At 37.2% G+C, this 16,340-nt stretch overlaps 2 pseudogenes; both read right to left on the bottom strand.

Annotated features, from left to right (window-relative positions):
- Window positions 1–623: 623 nt before the first annotated feature.
- Window positions 624–8,171, bottom strand: LOC116889818 (annotated as a pseudogene).
- A 2,590-nt stretch (window positions 8,172–10,761) lies between these two features.
- The window catches only part of LOC116889852, a 155,182-nt pseudogene continuing 149,603 nt past the window's right edge, over window positions 10,762–16,340 (bottom strand).

The raw sequence follows: 16,340 nt of genomic DNA on the forward strand, positions 1-16,340 counted from the left end.
ATACATTGGGAGGGTTGGAAGGAGAAATGTATTGAGATTACAGTATAGTTACAATACTTCTGACCCTTTTCTCCTCCAAACTTTCTCATATGCTTTACCCTATTCTCCTTCAAATTCATGGCTTCTTTTGTTAATAATTCTTTTTACATGGATATATACATATATATTCATATATATATATGTATATATATATTCCTAAATATATCCTGTTCAGTCCATATAATGTTACTTATATGTATATTCTCAGGACTGACCATTTGGCATTGGAAAACCAACTAATATGATCCGTTCCAGGGAAGACTATGTATCCCACTCCCAGCTTTACTCAGTTGTTTCTAGTTCTTTGTGTATGACTGAGGCCTCTTGGGATTTTTTGTTTGTTTGTTTTTTCTACTTTGCCCTGTCCATTGGCATTGTCTTTGTTCAGCCTACCTTTGGGTAGGCACATTTATGACTTTGCCGTGTCCATTGGCATTGTCTGTGTTCAGCCTACCTTTGGGTAGGCACATTTATGAGACTTTGTGGATATAGCTTTTGATATTGCCGGACGACAGAAATCTCATAGTAAACTCTCGACTCTTATAGTCCTTCTGCTCTGTTGTTTGCAATGTTCGCGAACTTCCTTAGGTGGGAAGTGTTTTGTAGATATATCTATTGGAACTGGGCTCCACGATTCTGCACTTTGATTGGTTGTCATCAGTCACACTGAGACAGCCAGTGAGGTCCAGAGAGCAAATGAAGGGCTTAAAGGTCTTCGGATCCAAGCCAGCAGTGACAGGCTCTGTGTAGTACAGACCAAACCGTTTCTCATACAAGAGGTTGGCCACCATGCTCATGAGGGTGTAAGGCTTCATCTACCAACCTTCCTTCAGCTCATACAGGTCAGTCGGAACTTGAGATGCTGGGCAACTGTCTGGATGTCAGTGGCCAGGCCGCCTAGGCCTATGTAGAGCCTGCCACCCATGGGGAATATCTTCTGGAAGTCCGTGGTCACCATCTGGGCCTGGATCCCGAAATGCCTGTCTGCAGCGATGGCCACATAGTTCTTTCTCTTCATGGCCTTGATGGACCCTCCATTATAGGACATAATAGACAAGATTTGGCTGTAGTGGGAGCCCGATCTCCACTGCGTTTCCTACAAACTGGCTCTTGGGGGATGAGTTATCAAATCCCATGTTCATTACCCTTTTCCTCATTTTTTCATTTCATACCCATAGTGACTTCCCTCTATGATCATTTGTTTTAATAAGTAATTTAAGAAACAAATATTTTCACACTGTGCTATGTGATCTTCATTTCCTCTCCAAATCCACATGTTGAAAGTCCCTGAGTGGTAGACAGTACTTGGAGGAGGCCTCTGAGGGAGATAATGAAATATGAGTGTGGAGTCCCAATGCTCTGGAGGGATTTATGCCCTTATAACGCAGGCCTCAAGGAGCTGCGATCATATTAATCACAGAAGGAAACATCTTGCTGTTTCAGTTTCTCAGCTCTAACAGTGATCAGAGCTGATGAAGACACAGACACAAGGGTTTTATAATGCTGACTTGGACAAAGCTGTAGATAGGCGAGTAAGAAGAGCATGGATTAAAGGATCAAAATAAAGAGAACTCTAAAGAACACATTCTCAAGTTGTCATCTTTCTCCCAATGGCCATAGACGGAGTCTTGTGAAAATCCTTTTGGGGCCCTGTGTTGTGCTCTGAGAGCAATTATTACCAAATCTGAATGATGGCCTGTTGTATTTAAGCTCTTTAATTGTTTGCAAAATTATTTTCACAATTATTCTTTGCATTATAAATTAAAGTAATGAAATTTATCTAACGTCGCTGCTTTTTTACTGACAAAACTATTGTGTGTCATTGCTACATTAATTTTCTCATTTCCATGTTTTTCTCATTATCATTTAAATCTTCACTTGTGATTGCTAGTATTTATTTTTACGGTAATAATAACAATTTATTTATTTACTAAAGTTGACAATTTTTGTTCCATTAGTATGTGGGACTAAACATGATGTTATGATTTATGAATTTAACGTGGAATAATGAAACCAGGCTAGTTAAGATATTTGTCACTCAAATACTGAATATATTTTACTAAGAGGTCATTTAGAATTTACTGTTTAGCAAGTCTTCAATGTACTTTATTATTAAATATATTCAGCATATTGAGGCACAGAGTGATGCTATGATTTATAAATACAATGTTTAACAATGAAACCGAGCTAGTTAGCATATCTGTCTGTCACCTCAAATAATGAACATGTTTTATTATGAGAATATTTAATATGCACTCTCTCCAAGTTTGAAATGTGAACACTCAGTGCTCTTCAGTATTTTGTTGAATAGAGCTAATGACAAAACAAAACATGTTATTCCTGACTGAAGTCTTATCCCCTCTCACTAGCATCTCCCTGATTTTTAATGGTAGGAGTAAATATGTTCAAATAGAAAAGTCTATGCGTGTGATTGTTTGGAGAAGCCTCTGATTATAGATGCATGTGCCTATATCTCTGGACCCCAAAGTCATTTCTAAAATTTCTATGTGTTAGGAAATGTTAAGCGAACTGTCTCTAACTGTGAGTTCATGGTATGAGTGATGGGACGTGAAGACAGGACACATCAGACACATGCAAGATCTGCAGTCAAAGTGAGATAAACATTCAGAGTATCTAGAGCAGTCATGAAATACATTACAGAGAAGGTGAGCAGGTGGTAGAAGGTTAAACAGGAATTCTCATAATAGAGAAATAGAGAAGGTCAACGGTTTTGTATGCTTGAACATTAGCTGCTGACTCTAATCTGGTTGCAGTTGGTGATGTTCACATTTTCTTGGGTAAGGAAAAAATTGGGGACACATAAAGTTGATTATGGTTTCTTTGGAAAGTCAGTTGTGCCGGATGGTGTTTTGTTGGGAAAAACATGTGAAGCGGTATTTTACTGAAAAAGACACAGGTGAGAGGATGTTTTCACTAAAGCAGATACATGAAGGAACGATTTGCTTGAGCAGAAACAGGTGAAAGGATGTTTTACTAAGGCAAGCATATGAAAGGATGCTTGATGAAGGATTCTTCTCTAATTACACGCGTGCATTAGTTCACCTTACATTGAGTAGCTGAGTTCTGTCTTACTCCACAGAGAGAAATGCACCACAAAACTTCTGGTGGTGTTCTGGAGGCTTCTTGCTGCTTCTGTGGACTCAGGCTGATTGGCAGAGTGAGGTCAGCTGATATAGACTCATGTGGAGTTTTGCTAAGACAGGCTCACAGGCTGAGAGAAGAAACATGATGAGGCATAACCTGTGGAGGACACATGATGTTTGGAGGGAGTATTAATAGGACTCAAAGGACAATGGCAGGAGGTGGGCTTGCATAGCTAGCTTTGCAATGTTTCTTGGTCTCACATCTTCACTGATCTTGAGAGAAGCAAGGCAGAGAACTTTTCCTGGTATCCCTGTTGATCCTAATCCTTCCTGCTGACTTGTGACAATTTATCTGAGGCTGGGCTGTTTCTCTTAGGTCATGCCACCGCTGCTGCTTTGTGTTTACTCTCCCGACACTACTGCCCTGGACTGCTGGTATATTCATGAAGTGTTTGTGAATTGATTGAGATGCCACTGATGCCCTGTGAATGGAACTGCTGATTTCCTGACAACACAGATGGGATTTGCTCAAAAGAACAATTTCTAAATGGTCCACTTTCCCCATATCCTAATAAACTTTCTTTTCCACTACCTCTGGTGGGTAATGGGCTAGAAGGAAGGTTAAAGTATTTAAGAACCATAAAGGGTGGAAGGAAGGAAGAAAGGAAGGAGGGAGGGTGGGAAGGAGGGGAGGAGGGAAGGAGGAAAGGAGGAAGGAATAAAGGAAAGCAAGCAAGCAAGCAAACAAACTCAAAATACCAACTTTAAGTTGGTTCAACCTGGAGACAAGCAAATGTGACTCTAGGCATAGTCTGACTAAGGGTATAGGCTTGATTATTGCTTTCTTTTCTATGTAGATATCTTTGTGATGTTGATCCATAAAGATTTCAAACTGAACTCAGGTAATTCATCAGATTAAATGTTCTAAATATTGTGGAGGAAACCCATGGTCCACTAAAAAAATCTTACACAGCATTAGTGCAAGAAAATGATTTTAAAATATATATTTTATGTTTCAAAGGAAAGCCTTTAAAATAGCCAGTCTTTGACTCCACATTTAAGGAAGAATAAAGATCATTAATGGTTGTGAATATCTGCTTTGCTCTGTTCATTGAGATCCTGTTTCTCAAACACATAAATGGCCTCACATCCTCTTTGTAGCTTCTTGTTTGATGTCAGGCTTCTACAGCTTCTCTGTCTATTTTAATTATACAAATAGTTAGAAGTTGAAAACCAAAAGTTTCTGTATATATCTTAACCCTATCATCTACAGGAATGCACCCTATACAACCTTGAGGAGTAAAAACTGTGTTTCTGTGGGCAACAGCATCGTGGGGTGGAAGATGTGCATCCTAGACCAGGGCAAAGCAAAGTTAAGTGGTTTCCAACTAAATAGATTTTTAACTCCCACAGATCAAAGCCCCTTCCTAGAGTACACCTTGTAGATATTTCTTCAACTCTGTAACCAAAGAGTAAGTATACTTTTCTTTTTCAAAATGAAGACTTTTTTGTTGTTAACCATGATTGTATGGATGAGAATATCCTGTTGTGACAATCTCAGATAATAAATACTGTACAAAAAAATCATAAAGAAGTCATTCTGTGAATTCTTCAGTCACGTTAGTGGAATGTGTTAGCTCTGTGTTCTAGGGCAAAGAAAACTCCTTTGTTCTTGTGTATGTGCTTCCTTGTTTGTTAAAGGTAAATACGTGTGAAGAATAGCATCTCATTTGGTCAGTAAGTGGTTCGATGAAACCGTATTTAATGCTACACCATTAAGAATGTTGGCTATTCCAGTTATTGTGTCATTATTCTTCCTCCAACGTATGTGCCAGCATGATTTTATATGGAAATAATCATATTGACCACAATGTTTCAAGACAGATCTTAAAACTTAGCACTTTATTGGATCCATTTCCAAGTCAATGTATATGAATCATTGTCCTCACTGAAAACATCATCAGAATTAAGCACAAAGTAAGTTAATCTTTATTTGCAAAGATCTTATGCTGGAAAGTTTGTGTGAGAGTTTATTAAAAAGAGAAAGATGGATGCTGAGTGAAGGATGTTAGCAGTTTGCCTCCTCACTAGACATCTTTCCTGATGGACATTGTTTCTCTCCATCACATGGGGAAATGGGATACAGGACAAAAACCTCTACTAGGAGAACAAGAAATTCAGGGTAGACTCACATAAGCTTCAGCTTCCTAAAGTTCAGCCTCAATCTTGATATGACTATAGTTAAAGCCTCTTTTGTTCAGACAAACACATCTTTGACCCCTGTTGGTCTTTACTAATGGCTTTCTCAGCTTAGAGTCTTTCCCTGGTCAGGAAATGTTTTAATTCTGTTGGAATAGTTTAAATGCAATTGTTATGACATTTTTTTCTGTTGTTTCCATTTTTTAGTACACTTGAGCATGTCCATTGATATTAAGTACCTATTACTCTCATTCTTTGGAATGATACAATGAATTATAGTTATTTAAGTTTCATGCTCACTTACTACTCAGTCCACTGCTGATTGTTTAGAATATTATTTTTTCAATGTTCTGTGGCTAAATTAAAGAAAATCCCTGCTGTCTGATTAACTTACTGCTTAGGTTTATGTCAAGCTTATTAATTTAATAAATGGGCCATTCTTCTCTTTACAATTCAGCTTCCCTCTGAGTTAACTACACTTAGGAAGTACATTCTTTACTGACTTGTTGGTGAATGTCTATTAATAGAAACATCTCTCAATTTTTATCTTATGATTTCTTTACTTTATCATCTCTTCACTGACAGTTTAAGTGGGTATAAAGTTCGAAACAGACTGTCATCTGTTTTCTTCTCTGTTCTGATATTACTTTATGGAACATTAATTTTTAATATCTTTGTTGAGAAGTTAATACCAGTCTATAATATATTAATTTTGTTCCCTCTTTGATTACCTCTTTTTCTTTGCTTCCCTGTACTTTTTACTAAGGTGATTAGATTCAGATTTTCTCTTAGTAATGCTGCATATAACTCATTGTTATTCATATGAATATGTTTGCTTTTTGTACAATGCCTTGCATTAGTTTGAGATTTTTTAAGGTGATATGTTGAGACTCTTTATTCTACAGTTCTTTTTCATGTTTCTATAAACAATCTCAAGATATTTTTCATTATATACCGTGATGTGCCTTCTTCTTTAGAATTAGTGTCAAACTAAACTGAACCTGTAAACCTGAGGTCAGTAGACTTCAGTAAGTTTTATAAGAGTAAATTAAATGGTGAATAAACTAAGAGCCCCACCCTCCATTCTTAAACACCATCCTACCTTATGTATTTCTATCTTCAGTGTTCTTTCTTTATGGTATTATGAACAGACATATCTTGACCACTAATAGAACACAATACTTTCAATTCCTAGTTCTTTTGTTCTCTTTATTTTCATGGGTATTTTTCTCAAATTTATTATGTCATTTCTTTTCTAAAGTATTAGCTGTAACTATTTTATTGTTTAACTCCCTTTTGGCTTTTTTCTTCTTATCTTTTTGCATTTGTGAAAGTTCTGCGTGTCTGTTTTATAGTGTTCTTTTCTTATGAACCCAATTTGTTCTGTTATGTCTATAATCATTCAGGACAAATCATTATGGTCTTAATTTTATGTTCCCATTATTTGAAATCCTTGATGTTCTAAACAAATTTGATTTTATTCTGACACTGTCCACTGTCTGTTTGCTTGCTATTTTTTGAAAATGTTTATGGACATAATGAAGCTTTGAATTTTGTCCTTGTCATTTATAAGGCTAGTGGTCTTCACTAATGAGCCAACTCTCAGTGCTTCACATTCCTGAAATGTAAATTGAACATACTAATAGAACTAATCTATTAATACATTATATAATAATACTATAGTTTAAATAAATTAACATGCATTTATTACCCCTGAATTTTACTTGTCATCATCCTCACCATTAGCTTTGTGCATTTACCTTTATTGGTCATCCATATTCTTCAATTCAGTGGGTATGTGCTCATTGGTTTTCTATTACTTTACCCAGTAAAATATTTTTTTCTCAGTAAAAGTATTATTTTACTCAGTAATTTCTAGAGATTCTCCAATGTGGAGCCATTTTCTATTTTAAGTTGTGATGGTTTACTTTAATGAGCAAAGAGGGAAATGTAGTTTCAACAGGCTAACACTGGGATTAGAGAAGGACCAGTAAAGAGGAATGACAAATACATTATGAAGTCTTGCTGGCTAGTCATAAACATCACATACCATGTTTCCATGTAACTTACAGCATGAGTAAGCCAACAGAAATACATATTTTCTTTGGTGGGCAAATACTGAAAAGAGAAGAAGACTGCTAATGTTGACCAGACTCTGTTCTTTCCTAAGCTCCTATACAAGCTGTAATGGTTGCCATGAAGGGAGCTGGGGTAGAGACTAGAGTAAAGGTGTTCCTCTGTATGGAAATATGAAGCCCAGGGAAAGAAGTTTTCTGCTCACTATTATTAGCTTTTTCTAGCATTATCCTGTTAAAAATTCATCTTTATTCCAGGCCAGACAGTGTGTGTGTGTGTGTGTGTGTGTGTGTGTGTGTGTGTGTGTGTGTGTGTATGTGTGTGTGTTATAGGGCTACTTATGCAAGTAGATAGTTTTTACAAGTCCACATGCTTGCCTACAGCATAATAGGTCAAATGTCTCTGCTTGGAAGAGTTCTTAGTTCTATCTCTCCTTTTCACTATTCAAAGCTCAGGGTGAGTGCTGAATTCTACTTAACTGTATACTAATTGAGCAATTTATTTTTTTCATAAAAAAATCAGTTGTATATTTCAAAAAGTATGTTATTTTCTCCAGGAATTGTGGCCATTTGAAGTGGGTGGTTGTGTTAGCTGGCCTCCTGTGTCAGGACCTAGAGACCCCTATAATAGACTCTGTACTATCATCATGTCTACCTGCTTGATGTGTGGTCCTTTATTGTGCCTTTTGCTTTTGTCCACTCTTCCCTTGTGTTTGATGGTCTGCCTGGTGACATAACTCTTATTCTTATTCATCCGTTATTAGTCTTCCTACCACTATGAATTCATAAATTTGCCTTGTCACTACAGAGGAAAGATATCATTATTACCTTCCTTTTGTCTAGTGATGAATCCAGGAAGCTAAATTATTTGCTTCTAGTTTCTTATGGCACATTCAGCAATATGTGGAACAAATTTTGGATTTACCACAAAAGATGAAAGCACTATCAGTGTTTTCTAGGTAGAGTACAGAGATGATACTAAATATCATACTATGTATAAGAAGTCTCTTAGACTAAAAAGTTTCTAAACTCAAATATCAACCCCTTTGCTGAAATTGGCATAGTTTTAGAATTACATTTAACTTCATATAGACTTTATTTTTACATACTGTGTGATCCAAGAGACCTCCTCTAACCAAGATAGGTATTTTCCATTACTTGTGGTTGCTTTTTTTTTTTTTTTTTTTTTTTTTTTTTTTGGTCGAGCTGAGGACCGAACCCAGGGCCTTAAGCTAGTCAAGCCTACCACTGAGCTAAATCCCCAACCCCAATCTTGGTTGCCTTGAAGAACGTGAGGGTAAGATACTGTTGCTGAAGACATCAGACATTTCAGTCATAGGATTTGGCGAAGTCAAGCTACCGCTGACCTGGAAGCCACCCCTTTGGTTAGCTCTAATACTCATTAGTGTGACAAGGCTCTATGAAGCCTTTGAGATAAAAATGTCTAATAATCCTCTCCATCAGAAATTCAAACAACTAAAACAGTGACTGTTCTGGTGAGATATGGCTAATGATGCAGTAGTGGTACTAGTATCTTGAGTGTGCCCAATTGCTGTCTGATTATAGATAAGGACCACTAAATAGGAGAAAACATATTCCTGATATTCCAGCTCAGCTGCTGGCTAGACATGTCATAAACCACGGAGAACTTTCTATTCTCATTTCACTAAATTGACAGAATATTTAACTGCATTCTAAATACTCATTTTTAATTCATAGATTAGTGTAGCTTTATGTCACATCAAAGAAGTTTCTTTTTTGCAGCAGAGGGATATTATTTCAGATAATCACAATTGCCCAGAGTATAAGGAATGAGCAACTATGGAATGTCCATCCACGAATAGGACCTCTACAATGTGCCTGTACACAATGATTATGAAACATTGTGGAAGAAAAGACAAATCAGTGATAGAGGTTAGTTGACTGCTGTGAAATAATGTCCTCTGTGCATGGTATGGGTGCTATACCCATGAATGCTCAACAATTCTGGGTGTCTGCACAAGACCACCATCTAGAACAGCAATCTGGCTACTCGGGGATCTGAATTAGCCACCATGAACACTCCCCCTTTGGCTCAGATTTGCCATCCCTGGGCTTAATAGAATATCCGGTGTCTATGTATCTGTTCTGAGATTGCTACCGAAAATGGCATGTTCCAAAACTTAAATTGTTTTGACATTTGGTTTTTATCCAGAAGGTTTAGGGCAGTGAGGGTGAACTAGGGAGGGACAGGGGCCCTTTAGTTGATTTTGAGCTATGAGGGATATCAGATAGGGACTTGTCCTTTAGCTATGATGACAAAAGTAGATCACATCATTGTCTAATTTTTAGGTTCCTGGATGGTCTACTAAGGAGACAGACTTAAGCTTTTCCAGCCTCGGCTTATTTCAGAAACGGGGACAATCATGTCACTTCATGGAGCCACTGTGGGTATAAATGTTGGTATAAGCAAACGTCTTGGAAAACTTGACATATAGGACGTCTGATCATGAAATTTCGTGCCTGTTCTATAGTTCAGCAAGGCCCTTGTTGTATTCACCCCTTCCATACAGAAGCAAAGCTAAGTCTGGGAAACTGCTAAGTGATATCCCAAGATCTAAACCTGTGCCCATGACCCTGGGGCTTTATGGACTTTGAGCTGCTGGACAGAGTTCAGTTGTACTCCTCCTATTCACAGACTCTCTCTGGCCTTATTTAGATGTAAAGATCTTGCAGATATTAGTTTAGATGACCCAGAACAGAGGAGGCCCCAAACCTGCAAGAGACTAGATTCTTCCTTTGAAGCATTAGAAGAATGCATAACTCTGCTCACAGTTACTGTCATGTTTTCTGGTCTCTAGTTGTAAGATAGAATATTTTCTCTGATAATAAGCTACCACACAAATAAATATAAATAAATTAGTATATAAATAAACAATCACTTTGTGATTTCTTTTCTTTTAGTGGACCTATGAAATAAGCACTAAGTGTTCCTTGCTCCTGCTGATAGCACTGGCCCTGACCTCAGATGAAGCCTCTGTTTAGGAAGTGGAAGGTCTGGGTTCTCCAGGCAGCCTTTCCTGTCTGACTGGCAAGGTTATTTTAAACTTTAGCTTGTGAAAGTTGTATTGAGGAATTCTCTCACTTTTCAGGAGGAGTCAGACTTTACTCATTAATATGCATTTTTAAAATAGCAGATTGCCAGAAGGTCTCCTCAGAAGTCCAAAGGTTAAGAACAGAAATCACTTAAAATTTTTTTATTTTCATGTCTGTGTGTGTTTGGCTTGCATGCATATGTGAGAATTACATTTGTATCTGCTGTCCACAGAGGTGAGCAAAAGGTACTGAAGCGCCTAAAGCTGACATTAGAGCTGCTTCTGAGGCATCATGTAGAGGCCATTGAACTCAGGTCTTCTGTAATAGCAATGCGAGCTCTGAACATCTGAGAGCCGTCTCTTCAGCCTCCGGGCTTCACTTTTTCTCCAGGCAAAATCCACCATTATCACCATCACCACTGCCACTGCCACCACCACTGCCACATTATCACCTTTGTTGTTATTAAAATAAGTCACAAGGTTATTGTGACAAGTACTATGAAAATGATATTAAATAAATTACCTCGTTTAATTATTACTAAACAGTAATGGGCAGTACTAGTACTCATTTTGTAGGTGTAAAAATTCCCCAGAGCATAAAAAGTGTGTCACAGTAGAATGGAGTACATGTGGTTAGCCACAAAGCTTGTCCCATGCCTTTGATATGCTCCAATGTACTCACTTTCTCTAACAGTGGATCTCACCCTCTGGGTCATAAGCCCTGCAGGGATTCCATATCAGAGATCCTGAACATCAAATATTTACAATAACATTTCTAACAGTAGCAAAATTATAGTTATGATGAGGTGATGAAATAATTTTATGGTTGGGAGTCACCACAACATGAGAAACCATATTAAAGGGTCACAGCATTAGGAAGGTTATGAGCCACTGCTCTAGAAGAAGTAAAATCAACTGAAATCCAAATTCATTTGCAATAATAATCATCTTTCTCTGTTATAACCGATGAAGATTAAAATCACTCTGGCCACCTTGAGTCCAGCATCGTTCAAATGAGGGGCAATCAATAAAATGAAACTACCAATTTCAGTTTGAGGAGTTAAAAAGAAAAGGAGAGAAAAAGGGGGATTAATGTGGAATGAGAATTGGCACTTTCGGTTTATTCTCTCAAGACAATAATTTATAGAAATTGTGTTAGAAAGTGCTCCTGACCCTCAAGGTGAGCGTATGTTTTATAGACAAAAAATTAAAAATGTCAAATCATATAAAAAGGACAACTTAGTCAAACCTCATTAAGTATCAGACCCCACACTATGTATATTTCAGAGGAATTGTTAATATAATTTCTAAGGTAGTCATAAAAATCTCCACTTTAGGGTTATCTTTATTAACCTCCTTTTATTAGCCTACCTTTGGAGGCTTAGAGGTATCATATGGGGAAAAAAGGCCTCTTATTTTTCTGACTCCTTAAAGTACTTCTAATCTACATTATTTAGGAAACTTAATTATTAGAATATCCCAGAAAATATTTTGAAGGATTTAACATAGTTTGATTCACTTTAATCTCATAGGGACCTTGAGAAATAGGTTTTGCTTTTAACTATTTTAAAGCAAGGGCATATAGGTGGGTAAATTGGTGTCTCAAGTCATCATGTGGAAAAGCCAGGATTTGAAGCCAGGTTTGGCCCCTGAACTTGTACTGCATAACTGCTTGTGTTCTCAAACAACAGAAATTGCAGTAGTTATTAATACTAATACTGATACTATGATGACTACTACTACTACTGCTACTGCTACTACTACTACTACTACTACTACTACTACTACTACTACTACTACTACTATAATGCTAGTATTAATAATAAGACTGAGGATGTATAATTGTTACTAAACTATTCCTGGTAAGAATTTTTTTTAAAGTTACTTCAAGTTTAGATGCTCATTGAGGAGCAGGTGAGACCATTGAGATAGAAGAGCGAGGATTAGATAGGGAGGGATGGGAGGAGGAATGGTACAGAGGTACTTGGGTGTAGAAGAGGCATTCCAACTTGTTCAAAAGATCAGGAACTGGGGGGGGAAAGGGTAAGCATCTGAGAGAGGGTGGCTTTGACTCAGTTGCACTCATGCACAGATCTCATGTTCTCAACATTCAGGAACACCCACAGATCAACTTCTTGATGTCCGAGGTGCATTGTGTTATTCAGATGCCATTCAGAAATGCCCAGGGCATTGACTGTAAGTTTTCATTAACTTCCCTTTATCTGCAACATTGCTTTCTCCTTAATCATGTCCTTAGTCATGTTGTTCCAGCCAACGACTCATAAATAGGGAAACAGAAAATGAAAAGAATGACTTCTGTGTGCTAATACCTCAGGTACTTCCTGTAATTCAATTTTAGAGCAACTAACACTCAGTGGATCATTATCTCAGTTCGACAGGTGAGGAGAGTAAATCGCAAGATGTTTAGCTGAATTCCCCAACCTCATTCAGCAAACTTACTCATCTTGGGGATGAAGTAACTTCCCAAGAAACTGACCTGGAGAAGATCTGACCCTTCAGTGTGGTGTAGATTTTGTTGGTTTTAACATCAACTTTCCTCTTGTCTCTCAAGTCTAACACCTCTCAATAAATAAATATGATTTGATACTAAGAGTAGTAACCAGCAGAGTAACTGCTAGTAACTACTAGACCAGTTATATTGGCAAATAAGACTAGCAATATTCATTTCAGAATAAGCCTTAGATATCCCATATATGAAAGATAAAGGAAAACTTAGCCTAATTTGGGTAAAAACACTCATGATTATTCTAATATTTCTGGTACTCAAAGCCACACTCTGCATATGTGCCTATTCGCCTGTTAGATATGCTTACTGTGTTTCAGAGTTCTAGAGGATCTATAATGGTCAGCTCAACTGTTGGCCATAATGGTTAGCTCAACTATTGGCCAGTTGACTGCAAAATGCAGAACTATTCCCCTACTGTCTTGTTTACTCTTTGTATTAGTAGAAAGGGAGTTTACTATTTTTATAGGCTTAATTTTGTTTAAATGAAAATGTGGTTGTTAATATTTTCCTAAATTTGTAAAAAAAATTATTTAAGTTCATCATATAGGTTCTATTATAGGCAAGAGCCATTTGTAAGCCTTGTGGTATGTGATGAGTGTGTGTATGTGTGTGTTTGCATGTGTGACAGGTTTATTAATATAGAATAGATATGCAAAGAACCATGTATTTAATGAATACAGTTTTCTGGGTTTGCACATTTGCAAACATTCATGATATTAACACTACAAACAATTTAATAGGCACACATGATATTGTCCAAAATATTCTTAGTGTGTGAACACTAAAATAAAGTAGCTCTGAGCTTTAAGAAATATATTCCTTTGTTAAGGACCTGGTTTTGTTGTATAAGTTATTTTCATTATTTGGATCTCTAAACACACACACACACACACACACAAAGAGAGAGACAGAGACAGACAGACAGACAGACAGACAGACACACACAGACACACACAGGCATACACACATTTTTCTGGTTGTTGTTGAGACAGTCTCTGTAAACAGATCTGTTAATGAATGCATGACAACTCTGCTTCATTCTCCCAAGTCTAAGAATTATTTGTGTGAACTGCTGTAGCTTCATATATTCATCTGTCATCCTGTCTATTCGTCTATCTTTCTATCTTTTTCCAAATTTTTGATTTCTTTAATTGAAACTGAGGGGGGAAAGATAAAAAGAAAAATAAACGTAGTAAAAAAAAGACTGTCTTCTGCACAGTTAGGTAAATGGCTCCCCCTGGGGTTTTGCAATGAGAGAACCTCACCACTATTTCTAGCCTTGATCAAGCATGGACTTCCTAGGTAGCCCTCATGCTTTATGTTAATCCAGCCAACAGGGTGCATTGCTAAATACTTGTAGACTATGTTAATGGAGATTGTTGAAAGAACACGTCGTTGAGATTGGACTTGCCTGGACTTAGAACATCTCTTCTCTCCTGGTCATATTGGGTACATTTTCTCATCCCCATGATGGAATACTTGCTGAGGCAATTCACAGGAGGAAAAATTTAGTTTGGATTGCAGTCCAGAACATGGCAAGGGAAGTGTAGCATTAGGAACAAATGGCTTTTGGTTGTGACAGCTAGAACACGAGGTGTCTGGTTCATTTCATTGATGGATACAGAAAACTAGGCATAAGCTGAGTCACTTATAACCCTATCTATGACTTATACCTGCCAGCTGGAATGGATTTCCAAAAGACTTCAAAACCTTCCCAAACAACAGCGCCAGGTGGTAGCCAGTAATCAAGCCCGAGAGCCTGTGGGGGACATTTCATATTCAAACCATCACACTGGCTGTGCAAGCCCTTGGGAAATTTACTCGTTTCTTCAAGCCTTGGTTTCTTGATCTGTAAATTGTCAATAGAAATGCTCCTTTCAGGACCCTGCCACTGATATAATGAAGCAGTTGTTCTGTACCCTCACTGGATCTTTGTCTGGCTGTTATCTCTGTGATGTCCCATGCTGCAAAAAGGCAAAGTAAATATTATATTAAAATTGGCTGTCTCTCCAAACACCTAGCACAGATCCTGAGATATTGTAGTGTTAAGCTAATTCTTTAAATAGTTTCTTGAGTCTTTGATGCTTCCTTAACTATGGCTGGTCTATGGTACACAATCTTCAGTGTTAGAAAACTTGCTAAGTGGATAGACATATCTTCCTCCTACATTAGTGTAAGTTGTATATTGGGCACACATCTTTTTTTTTTTGAATAGCATCTCTTTAAGTGGATTTTTTACACCATTGACTTCTGGGATTGGGGAAATGCGTACAATTTCTGTTCCCAGAGGGTAAGGCAAATTCTGAAATAGAGAATTCTTGCAGATATCATATGCTTGGAGGATGGTATGGTATCTTACTTAACCATGGTAATCCTCTAGAAAGAGAATGCAGTCTGATACTAAACGAGTACAGGAGAGGAATACAGCAAACAGTCAGCCATTCCTTAATGATCTTTGTGAGCTGATCCTAGGGACATTGATTTGAATAGTTGTTCGAGTTTTTCCTATGCACTTTCCCAGTTGACTCTTGCATTCCATTCAGGAATTTACTTCAATTTCAACATCTTCACCAGTCCTCTGCAATAAGTCCATTTAACTCTTTTGTGGTGACATTGTATCTTTTATCATCTTGTGTCTCCCAGTGTTTTGCTTGAGGTGATAGATGTGCAATGAATGTCGGTCTCTCAATCTTTGGGCATAATATTGAAATGCAAAACTTATCATTTTATTAAAGGATAAAGAAGGATTTATGAAGGCACAATGCCTTGGGACACGTTATTTAGTTGATTAATAAAGCTTGGATCAGGGTTCATGATTAGATATAAAAGTTTAAACTTAAAAAGTTGAATACCATATGAAATGTCCTTATACTAAAATGTAATGACACAGTTACCTGGATTAATAAAAATTCATAACATTTATTACACATATACACACCCATAAAATGCTGTTTGGAATAATATACTCCTTTGAAAGATACTATCAAAGTATGAGAGACTTGTATAGAATATGCATACTTAGGTATGAAGAAGTAAAACGCGAGGAGAAAAATGGAAAGATGGGAAGGAAAACCAAAAATGTCAAGTAATTTGAATGCTGATAGTTTTTTCTTTGAGTGTGAGACATAAATGCATATAATTTGGCCTGTCTAGTTAATAAAATGATATGCAAATAGATGCCCATCGAAACCTGCTATCATTTGAAAGTGGAATGCAGGATACTTAATTTCACTCAGATTATTTTTTTGCTTCTAGAATATCCCTCTCAGGGATCCTGAGAGCAGTATAACCACCCATTCATCCACATGTCCATCTTAAAGGT

The sequence above is a fragment of the Rattus rattus genome, chromosome 1 (genome assembly GCF_011064425.1).
Source record: "Rattus rattus isolate New Zealand chromosome 1, Rrattus_CSIRO_v1, whole genome shotgun sequence".
Taxonomy (NCBI): domain Eukaryota; kingdom Metazoa; phylum Chordata; class Mammalia; order Rodentia; family Muridae; genus Rattus; species Rattus rattus.